Source organism: Frieseomelitta varia, unplaced genomic scaffold, assembly GCF_011392965.1.
Source record: "Frieseomelitta varia isolate USP_RPSP 00005682 unplaced genomic scaffold, Fvar_1.2 scaffold_436, whole genome shotgun sequence".
Lineage (NCBI taxonomy): Eukaryota > Metazoa > Arthropoda > Insecta > Hymenoptera > Apidae > Frieseomelitta > Frieseomelitta varia.
The window spans coordinates 165,923-178,751 of record NW_025110186.1 but is presented as its reverse complement, the minus strand read 5'-3'; the positions used below and the strand labels follow the sequence as shown (position 1 = coordinate 178,751).

Here is a 12,829-nt window from a genome sequence, read left to right as displayed (position 1 = left end):
AATGTAATTGAATCACATAATACAAATTTTTTATATATTTTAATAATTTGATGTGTTTACTACGTTGTATTATAACAATGTAGTGTATATTATTTACAATTCAAGTATAATATAATTACTGTGAAAATTATTGTGAAATTGAGACAAAGTATAATCTAACTATATTGTAATTAATCAAAATGCAATAATTGAAACAATTAAAATGTAATTGGATTGCATAATTCAATTATAATATAATTCAGTTAACACACAACTGTATTGATTAATACTTAATAAGTTAATCAAATTTAAATATGTTTGACTAATTTTCAAACTTGCGTATTATTTCCTCTTCCTCATTTATTTTTACAAGTAAAAATCTTCTTCTGACTGATTGTACATGACACCGTGTGTATACACTATATGGAAGGCTCAGAAATCAATTAGTGCAAGTCATTTTTCATTAAAAACGATTTGTGCCAACAAGTGTATTTTTCTTATCAATATCTTTAGTCCATGGAACTGAGTTATAATGTCATAATAATTATATTATAACATATTATATATATAATATATAATATAATATTATATTATATTATAATATATTATATTATATTAATTATATTATAATGACCAGACTGTAGATTTTTATGCATTTAAAGCGCGAAAATATGTAACAAATATAACACAAATATAAAACATTGAAAGCACACAGTCCTTTCTTATAATAATTTCGCGGATAAAATAGTTTTCTATAATATATAGGTTCTATTATATTTCAAAATTATATACTTAATATATAATATTTTATATTATTGTTAAATTATAATTTTATATTATTATTTATGTACTTTTATATTATAATATATTTATATTATATGTTATGTTACTTTTATATTTATATTATATATATATATTTCAAAAAATACAAATTTACATAAAAATCCGCAATTTAATAATGACTGAACTGCAAACAAACAACAGAAAGGATATTTGTTAATTAATATTGCTCAAACACATGATTTCTAATGAAAACTTACACTGATTATTTTACACTCATATATTAATTACATATATATTATAATGATATATAAGTTTTGTATATATTACACTCATATATTAATTATATATATTATACTGATATATTAATTATATATATAAAATTATTAATTGATAATATTATATATTAATTAATTGTGTGTATATATATACTAATTAAGCGATACGTACCTTATCAGTGCCTGGCAGCTTTCTCTTGTGCTTGCAAGCTGGCGATCGCCTTGCCAGAGCCGTACAGCACTTTCGCGCGTACCTGTACCCTTCTGGTGGATGTGCAAGAGTTTCCAGACGTAGAGGAGCCGCTTCCGGTCCCGCCACCGGAAGCCGAGCTTAACTGCAGCGTGGTGCCTGCATAATTCGCACCCCTGCAACTCGTGCAGCCCTCCGACATTCTCGCTTCCTGAATACCCGTTCGTGTTAAATGCGAATGTTTCTCCTGAACGAGAGCACACCTTACAATCGTTGCAATCGATCGAACGAAATTAAGTTGCTTTATTAAAAAAATTCTATGGAGTCGGTATTCTCGAAGGGATTATCGTTAAGTCTTAACAGGTATCATTGGACCGTTTTTTTTTTCTTTTTTTTTTGTGGACCTAAAATTTTGAAATTTTAATCGTCACGATCTGTGTTAATTTTTAATCAATTTCGTGAGAATGTTTAACTTCATGTAATTAATTTTTCAGGACGGTTTGAAAGAAAAATGTTTACCTGTTTCATTCTTCAGTTTTAATTAGTGTCATTATCCTATCGAACACGTTAAGTCAATTAATTTTCGAAATGTTCAATTTAATCCGCGAGTGTCGTGAGTTTTTTTTAATTTTTCTTCGGAAAATTCTTGACCTCACTATAAAATACTATACGAAACTTGAAAGGAAAGATTATTATTATTCTTAACTGTTAATTAGCATCGTGGTGGCATTGAGAACCATTATGATTTAACGTTAAATTACGTAATTTTGATATTTTCTTTATTTAATCCTCGATTTAATCATGATTTTCTTTTTACTTTTCCTATACAGAAATATAAATATATATCATCAAGAATATATCATTCTTCATCCTCGAAGCAAACTCACTAGTTTAAGATCAATACAGATGAATTCAGGCATAACATGACTAATATTCACTCGATCTGTGACAAAAAAAAAAAAAGATACATGAATCCATTTAATAAAAGAACGTTGAAAATTTTTGAACCTCTCCAAGTAAAAAAAAAAAAAAATCGACACGTCTTTTAGACTTCCTGAAACCATACGACTTTTGTCTTTTTCAATTTTTCATTAAAAACATAATTTAAACGTTATTTGAAGTACGTAAGTCACTAACATAATTTAAAAGTTATTCAAAGTATGTAAGATGTATGTTCGAAGGTTCATTTTTAATTTGTTCTGTCCGTTTCATTCAATACTAAGCTTTTGGATTTTTGGTGATGAAGTATAAAAATAATAAAAATAATGATATAAAAGTATAAAAATAATAAAAATAATGATATAAAAGTATAAAAATAATAAAAATAATATAAAAGTATAAAAAGTATAATAAAAATAATAAATGATAATATAAAAGTATAAAAATAATAAATGATAATATAAAAGTATAAAAATAATAAAAATATAAAAATAATAAAAATAATAATATAACTATAAAAATAATAAACAATACACATGCTGACAAATTAAAGCTACCTTTTCAAGTATTTCAAAATGTGGTTTCTGGATAACAGACTTTTATTCCCTAATTCATAGTCAAATTGCAATTTGTCTAATCTATCCTACAATTGGTAGAAATAAATTTTTTATCAATCAAGTTCAATACTTTAAAATTCAGAGAGATAAATTTTCTGTCAAACTATAAATTTAAATTTGTATCTTTTTTCATTTTACTACTGATTATTTTTTTTACTCTCTAATTCGCAGCCTGACAATTTTTATTCAGCGACCCAAGATTAAAGTCAATTTTTATTTGGTGACAGAAATGAATTTTCTATTAATCGTAAACACTAGATTTAAATTTCTTTTATTCTTTAACACTCTCTAATTATTTAATTTACGATCGCGTTAAATTATGAACTTCTGTTTAGTGCTGTGAAAATAAATTTTCTGTCAATCTTAGACTCTGATCTTTTTTTCTTTGCTCCTTAATTTTCTACCTCTTTGATAATCAACGAAAATTATACTTCCTCCTCGACTTAAAGAAGAAAGAAACAACAGAGTGTAATTCCACTTATTCTTGCAACAATTCTTACTCAACGTTGCAAAATTGACAAGATCAATCCTCGACTCTGACCCAGATTCTTCTCCTTTTTATTTCTTTAACCGACTAATATTATATACCAAAAAAGAAACAGCGTTCCTTCGATTTAGAAACGAAGAAACAACGATGTGGACGAGGCGCTACAATGCATCGAGCACAGCTCTGACTCGTACGCCGTTCACCATAAATCCGGGGAAAATCTGGGTTAATTATACTAATGGCAGTATAAGGCGAGCTTTCCTACCGGAATGACCTTACCGGAAAAAGGCGAGACCCGGTAACTTCCCTGGCAGGATCGTTAGAGTGAATTTTACGGTGCGAAGCAAGAACAATTCGTCCCTGATGGAACACGATATTCCACAATTATCTACGCTGTTCCTTTCGAGGAGTGAGAGAGAGAGAGAAAAAAATGATAAACTGGAAGGAAGCATGTCTGATACGAAGATAGCGTCGAAGAAACTTTTCCACGCTCGGTGAATTCGTCTTCTTAGACGGGAGAAACCGTTCTCCAGGGAGAGGTCGAAGAATCTGAACGAAAGAGTTTAATATGGATGATGAATTTCTCACACGTTTCCTACCAAATATTAATACGAAACGGTTCTTTGTTTCTATTTTATTTGTAGAATAATTTGTGACACTTGTCGCACCTAATTGTAATTTTTAAACATGGGAGATAAAAATTATTCGTCAAATATTTTGATTACTTAGGAAATACAAACATGAACAATGGGCCACAAAAATATAAAAAATTGTAATTTTTAAATATAGAATATTTTAAATTAGAGAGTAATAACAGTGTACAGAATAAATTAGAGATTGATAACAGTGTATAGAATAAATTTAAATTAGAGATTAATAACAGTGTATAGAATATTTTAAATTAGAGATTAATAACAGTGTAAATATAGAATATTTTAAATTAGAGATTAATAACAGTGTAAATATAGAATATTTTAAATTAGAGATTAATAACAGTGTACTTGAAATTCAAAAAAGAATTTCAAAATGATTTTTAGTTCAAATGTCGTGACGCTTTATTTTTTAGAAGATCAATATTAAATATTCCTTAACATTGATTTTTTAACCAAAGATATCTAAAATTAATGATTAATACAGGCAAACTGATTGTGGTTTGGTCAACGAAAACATTTTATCTTGCACTATTGATTTATTTTTGCACGTAAAATATCCTCGTATCGATTTCTCATTTCTTTGGCTAAGTTATTCAAATCTAATTGTACTTGGCAAGTTTTCAAACTCCATTTACTCGAAGTCTTAAGTGAAAAATGATCGTTCTTCCCTTCCGGTTTGTTTTTGCATTTTTAAAATTAGTTTCTTCTTTTGCTATGAAAATTGGGACATCCTGTTCCATTCGAGATATATTTCCAAGATTGTAATAGCTATTTAAAAGATATATAGCGTGTTAGCTTGAATATACAGAAAATATACAGAAAATGTAATTTCAATTAAATTTAGTACATAACGCTTTGGAATTCATTTACATTTAATTTCGTGTCATAAAATGAAAAACAAAGTGACATTACATTAACAAATATATTGTACTGAAATTATTGCAAATGAAATTCACAGTAAATATAAGTATCAACATTCATGGTTTTCTTGAAAACATCTAATATTAATTACATTTCGTCTCCCCAGATTCAATATATTTCAATTCTAAATAATTTCATAATTATTACAACTAAAATCTTTAATCGCATATTGTTGATAATTATGTGGCCTGTTATTCACGTTTATATTTTCTAATCAAATGCATTGTATTAATTGCAAGCGATTTTCATTTTGTTGCGTCGAAATTTCAAATTTTATAAAAACTGCGCACGATTTTAATAATTATACCTCTTACATTAGATGGTGATACATATATTTCTTCCCCACAATCAGTATAAATCCCCCTTTGCATAGTATAGTAAAATACCGATTATATTGAATTCAATATGCTTCAAGCTTTAAATCGACGTTTGATAATGTTTAAAAACGAGATGAAAAATCTTATTAAACATGTCGTAAAATTTACAATTGTATTACATTGACATTACAAACATAATAACATAAGCTTGCAACGGTATATCGATATTAAAAGTATAAAAAAAGAAGGAGAATTTATTTCTGCCATAAGGTAAACTACTATTATTTCAGTAGCATTAGTTAAATAATCGATACAGAATTAAATGAATGTTCCATTGCTAGTGCGACAAGAGCAGAATTTTTAAAAAATACAACAAATAATGAATCAGTTGAATATTGTAAGAAGATAAAATAAGGTTACAATGTGCTTTTAAAAAGCGTCGAATCGCAAGAACATTCCAAAACTAAATGTGCAAAGAGGAGAATAAAACTAAAAGCGATCTCTCCAGCACGAAGTCGCGAACAGTTACGTCCGGTCTTTTAACCCACTGCCTTACAATCCCGACTGGGGCCCAATCGCCGTTCAAATTTGATACCTTCTAAAATTCAACCGAAATCATCCTCGATTTAACCTCGGTCTCTACTTCAATCCATATTTTCACGAACAAATGAAATCAAGTAAAAAAGGAAACCTAACAGTCAAATAAAAAATTTGTCCTTGGAACTTTGATATCTTCTAAAGTTCCAAAAACTGTCATCGATACAGCGTCAATTTTTATTTCAAAGCACTCTTTTATCAATAAATAAATAACAAGTAAGAGGAAACGAACAAATAGAAAATTCAAATTTGATATTTTCTAAAATATCAACTCAAACCACCTTCCATACGATCTTGATCTTTATTTTGAAGCAGAAAATGGAATTAATTTAGAGAAGAACAACGAAAAAGAACCGAATAATCAAATGAAAAATTCGTCGAAATTTTCTAAATCCTCGATACAATCTTTATTTCAATTTCAAAATCCAGCTCGAATAACCATCGATACAATTTCAATTTCTATTTCAAACCATACTTTCACCAATAAAAAGAATTAATTTAATGAGAAAACAACGAATGAACAGGGACTCAATAAACAAATAAAAAATAATTTATAATCCAACAACTCGATAATAAAAAAACACGAAATAAGAGTTGAAGAATCCCGTTTTTCCGCGTACGATAAAAAGAATTATTTAATATCATGTTTAACACTAGAACAACCAAACTGCTTGAAACGACCAATTTATAATTTCTTAAAGTAATTTTACAAAACTATAATGTTGCGCCTTTTAGAAATTTGAGTGATTTCTGTAAAATAAAAGTTTGTGTTATTTATTGTATTGTAAACTTCTTCCCACTAGCTGCACTCTAATTTTTCTGATACAATTCTTACACTTTGGTCATTGAAAAATACAGATATACGACAATAAATAAAATTTCTAGAATTTTTCGCGGAAACGAAATAATTCAACGATCATCAGAGTTGCAAGTCTGTTCAAAAGTTTTTGGATTAATCTTCTGTAATCAGAATTTCGTTTACTTGCAGAAGAAGAAGATTTTTGTAGCTAATTATGATTGTTAACAATTATTAATATTCCGTAATAAATCCGATAACCAAAATTTCACTTGTTCACAAGACAAAAAGATCATTGGTTAATTTAATACAATTTGAAACCTGAGAATTAATAATTATTACAAATCACTCGGTATTTTCATAATACTGCCAAAATAGGACATTCGATAGGAAGCAAAATTATTCTAAACGATATTTAAAATATTTCAAAGTGGAAAATTTTCAAACTGATACTTTCATGACAAACTAAATGCACGTACAAAATTCCAAAAAAANAAAAAAAAAAAAAAAAGAAAGAAAAGAATTACCATCAAATTCATATTTCCGTATATATTCGCATATATTTCACCGCGTGATAGCGCCCCAAACCTTTGAAATCTTTGAAAGAACTATAGACCATAACGGACACGCAACTTTCGATTTACAGGACGTTAAGTCGAGGGTCAACGAGATCATACCGGCTATACCGGTATATACCGATACAGATGTATCGAATTGAAAACATACACGAGGAATAGGGTGACGTTATCCAGTGAAGGGACGAGGCATCCTCCGGCTAATGCTCTCTTATCCGAATGGGTGCTGTATGGTAGCTCACTGCCGGTTCACAATCGGCGGCCGATTCACGTCCGCGCCGGTTCTGCACGTCGACCAAACTGATCGCTCGCGACCGCCTCGTGGTAAGCCTTACCACGACCGCGCTCGTCTCTCTTTTCTTCTTCGCCGGGGTCTTGACTGGCGATCTCTCCTTCGTCGTCGTCGTCGTCGCCGTCGTCGTCGTCGTCGTTGCCCTCTGCGAACGCGACGTGTCCCCACCAGGAGGGGACTACGCCGGAGAAGTGGCCTCCGCCGTGCGAGTCGCTCTTGGCTCTGGCTCTGACTCACGATCCTGACGTGTACAGTCGTTCCTGATAACACCAGGCGCCACGCGCCAAGCCTGATAACAGATTTCTCTGTGAGAAGAGAGATTTTGTCGTGCAGTGGCGGACCCTTCTTTTCAGCGATGGTCGATAACGCGCCATCCTCCTGCTCTCTTTTGCCTAAAAGAAATACATTGATTTTATTAGCATTGCAACAATTGTAATAATTATAATTATGTAATATTATATAATATATAATGGTTCAATATATAAGTGTATAATATATAATGGTTCAATATATAGTGATTCAAAGAGAAAATGTAATTAAACTGTGGATTTTTGAAGATACGTATTTTTGAGAATATGGTGTAAAAAGATGGAATAAATATGAGATATTTTGTAATCTCGTTGATCATGATTAAATTGCAGATCTTCGTGCAAATTTATGATGAAAAAGTACAACCAATTATAGGCTATTTTGTAATTTCATTGGCATCATAACGAGACTCGATGATTAGACTGCAGGTTTTTGTGAATAATTTATACTTTTTTAGGGAACAATTTATTTTACGCAAATTTGTATCTCTTTATGCAAATCCATATTTGAGAGTAATTTATTTCATGCAAATTTACATGCTTTTATTTTTGATGTTAAAACAATGTAAAAATTGAAGGAAAATTGTTTTGTGCGAAAAAGAGTAGAAATTATTATTATGAGAGTTTTATAAAATTAAAATAGAAAACTTGAAACAAAATAAAGAATTGTGAAAAATATGGGAACATTTTTTGCAACAATTTTCCGTTTTTATCTAATATAGACACATGTAGAAACCAACGATACCAATATTTATGGGATGATATAATACACTTAATATAAATACTTGTATTACATAATTTCGTATTTAAATAACCAATTAACTGTCATATTAACAAATCTCAATATTATTAATGAATATTAATTAATTTACAATTGCAAATTTTATTTTTTAATATCGTGATTTTGAAAGAAACATTGAAAATTTCCTAATTTAAGTTTCTCTTAGTATCCTTTCTATAATTTCAAGAAATTATATTAAATTGTTGCTTAGTTCTTAATGTCTGTAATAAATATCTTGTAATACTTCAGATTGATTTCAAATTTGACCGATTTGAATGTAAACACAAAAATCCTGTCATTACAATTAATTTTCAAAATGTCAATTTGTTAAATTTATTAATGTTAAATTTTTGTTGATTTTTATGTATTTGTAAGATATTTGAATATGCAAAAATATATAAAATATCAAAAGCAAAATGCTTGCCATAATATTTAGCAATGTTAACAAATTTTTTCTTAAATTACGTTTCTTTAATTGTATGGATAAAACTTTTGAAATTGCATAAAGATAAGTTTGGTTATTTAAAGCAATGAAACCTTTTATATTAAAAATTATTATTAAATCTATTATAATTAATTAATATCCAGAATTGTTATTAAATCTATTATATTTAAATTTGTCTATAATATTAAATCTAAAAAGTGAAATCTATGAAATATTTTCCACAATTGCACATTCATAATCTTTAATTCATGATCTTTAAGAAAAAGACGAAACCTTTAAAATCAATAAAATGTAGCTTTTGAATAAAAGAACCATCAAAGATTGGTGTAGTATAGTTTCAAATTATAACTTTACAAATTTAAAAATTCTTTTATAAAAAATAAAATAATTTAAATGAAGTTATCTTAATCAGAAATGATTACTTTTAAGAAATGATGAAGAAAAGAGAAGCTATATATATATATATGTGTGTATTACATTAAATTTTATTTTAAGTTAATAATTTATAGTCAAATTAATTAAATTTTATTAATTATAAAAATTTATTTTCAATTAAATTTATAATTAAATTAATCAAACTTTATTTACTTTAAAATTTAATTTTAATTGTAATTTCTAATTAAATTAAATTATAATATAAATATAAAAGTATAATAGGATCGTAACAAAATATCTGTCTTAATAAAGAAATCAAACCCTTCAAGACAAATAATGTCATTTATTCAGTACTATGAAATTCATCTAATACTATTTCGAACTAAAAGTTATTTAACAGATATGAAAATTTCTTTTACAAAAAATAAGATTATACTTTACAAAAAATAAGATTTAACTGAAAATAATAATAACGAGAGACAATAAATTTTTTCGGGGAAAAAGAGATCATTTAACAAAATGTGCCTTTCGAACAAAGAAATCAGACCTTCCAAAGCAAATAGTGCCATTTATCTTAGTGACGAATTAGAGCTATTTAAAAAATATGAAAACTCCCATATCTTTCAATAACATGACTAAAGTATAATAAGCAAACTTAAAATGAAATTTAACAGAAAAGTAAGTGAGAAGAAGACATTCGAGACGGACTTTTAACTCGCAGCTTGGTATAATAAATGAATTGTTCCTTTCTTAGTGTTTCAGTATCGATCTGTATAGAAAATGTTGTATCTTTAACGTTCGTAACACGTTTAAAAATTTAAAAATTTTACTATACTGCTATATTTTACTTTATACGATTTACTATATTTTACTGTAGATTTAAACATGGGAACTGTGGTTTTGAATGTGCGTTAAAGAAAAGGAGCATGATAGCAGAACTGACTGTACTGACGTGATACGGGGACATTGGCGAAGGAGGGAGAGGGCGTACAGGGGCCACAGATCGGTACGCAGACCCAACTGCGAAACCTAACCTTCGATCGGTAAAAATTCGACTGGCGAATGGCCGGACCTTGTGCCCTGCATAAGTCTGTCGCAATACAGTTGGTTACACGTTTACGTCAGCCTGAAAGATCCGTGTTAAATCGAGCCCTTTGCCCGATTTTAGGGCTTTCACTATTCAATCTTCATACTTCACTTTCTTATGAAATTTCTATTTTTCTTTTTTCTTTAGCTTAATTAACTTTGATTAATTTGAAGCTTAAAACTTCAGAATGAAATATAAAGTAGATGTACAATGAAATAAAAACGCTTGGAATTACTTGCACGAACAAGTGATAAGTTCAACCTTCAAGAAGATTGTACTTGAGAAGATTGTTGAAGATATAATTTTCGAAATTAGAACATGCAAAACATATACAATCTGCAGAATTGTAATTACATACAAGAATTTGTTTTTGCATTTAACATCCACAATCTGATTATTACTATTATTAGATTTGATTATTTATTTATATATTACAATGAAGAGCACAACTAAACTAACAACTATAGATTTCATATAAGTCAACCTCCATTATTGTTGACATTAAATTATACAATATACACTAGAGAAACATTTTGCACAATTGAGTGGTGACCTGGAATAAGGGCTTATGTTATGCATGTACTTTGGTCGAAACTGAATTAACAGTATAATATGATTTTACAATCTCTCTGGAGTATACACAAGTTGTAAATATCCCATAACAAGAGAGACTGGAGCGTTTTATGTATTTGAAATTTATGAAAAAAAAAAACTTTACTCTGTAATGTAATGTACTCTTAACATATCTAGTTAACAGATATTGACAAAAAGAATAAGTAAATATAATAAAGTGGTTGAAAATACCGCAGCATTTGACTTTAAGTACGTCTGTACATTGAAAATTTAGAATAAATAAAATAAATATTTCTAACCATATTGAAAAAGTTTACACAGATTTCACGAAGCGTCAATTTCATATTTATTAAAAATGTATATGAAATTTGAGAATGTAGAAAAACGTTCTTCAATCGTAATTGTTGAAACGTAACAAAAATATCAACTTTTCAGTGGAATTGCACTAAGCATCCAATTATTCGTGCACAGTAATGTATTACATTAGACTGGGCCATAAAGTAACTACGTCTTTTTGCGTCCAAGTAAAAAACGAATTTTTCACGAGAAACAAGAACTTCATTAGACAATCTATTGATCATCTTGTTCGATTACCTTTTGCGATCTTTCAACTTCATGATTCCGTGTTCAAAAATATTCTTCGACAGAAAACAGTTTCAAGAACGATTTGATATCTTCATCAGTAGTGAAATTTAACAAAACCAATTCTGACAGTGTCATACTTCGAAGACTTTTTCACCATTACACATTAGATAATTTCTAAAAACAGCGTCTTTCTTCTTTTCGGAAGTAGTGCAGCAAAATATGACGAAAATTCCTTCTTGATTTTCCATTTTGAAACCGACACCAAACGACAATTGTCAACGAAATCGTGTCGAAACAAGCTTGGACGATCAGGTATCAGATCGCACAATGATTCTGCGGTCATAAAATGAAGTTAGCCACATTTTAAAATATACACATATGTCCATCTGTTAGAAACAAACGCAATTACTTTTTGTCCAACCCGATACAATACATAACGTAACGTACTATACAGTAAATTATCATTCTTCGGTTGGAAATGTTATCGATCCAATGTTTTCGTTACTGGTGGCAAATACGCGTTCTTTCAACTGTGAGAAGTTAATCATCGCTTACTTAGTTACGGAAGCGTAAAAGGTGCGTTAAGAAGAAACAAAAGTGTTGCATGCGCCACTCCTTAAGCCGTAACAAAAACAAAAAATCCCAAGCGTTCGTCGAAGTGTAACCCGGCTGGAGAGATCAAGGCAACTGGATATCTTTTTCCAGAGGAGGAATTGTTACACATCCTCTGTTCATAGTCCACGGTTACAGCGGACGCAAGAAACGTCGCCGAGAAAAAAAAAACTAGACGGTCCAGTTCCCTGTCAATAACTGGAGCGACGATGCTGGGTGAATCGATCCCATTGACACCGGATTTGCCAGGAGGTTCTAGCCTCGTTCTATGCAAGTTGACCTACTGCTTCTTATTAACGTTATCTGTAGTACTATGCTCCGTGTTATTTCAACATTCACGATTCTCCGTTCCTTGAAATTTCCTCTTTTTTTTTTTTCTTTTTCAGTTCGCCGCGCGGGAATTTTGCGATTTCATTCAAAGATGTAACTCTTATATCTTCGAATATATAATAATATTCGATACAAGATGTAAGATATATATTAAGATATATATTAATTAAGTAATAATATAACTCTTGTATCTTCGAATATATTAATTAATAGATAATCGATTATATTAATTAATACATATAGATATTTTTCGAATGAATTTAGAGCAAAGTTAACAATTATTTTGTATTTTATATTCGTGCAGTTATTTTT

General features: G+C 29.1%; 1 long non-coding RNA gene across 3 annotated transcripts; it reads right to left on the bottom strand.

Moving 5' to 3' along the window:
• Window positions 1-1,312: 1,312 nt before the first annotated feature.
• Window positions 1,313-12,370, bottom strand: LOC122532125. 3 transcript variants are annotated; one of them, XR_006307451.1, is made up of 5 exons: window positions 11,985-12,370; window positions 11,585-11,908; window positions 7,281-7,813; window positions 1,747-1,782; window positions 1,424-1,631 (listed from the first exon to the last, which is right to left on the bottom strand). It is a non-coding gene; the product is annotated as an uncharacterized LOC122532125 (long non-coding RNA). The 3 variants fall into 3 exon arrangements; XR_006307453.1 differs by lacking the exon at window positions 1,747-1,782 and having other exon boundaries at window positions 1,313-1,438; XR_006307452.1 differs by lacking the exon at window positions 1,747-1,782 and having other exon boundaries at window positions 1,389-1,474.
• Window positions 12,371-12,829: the final 459 nt, after the last annotated feature.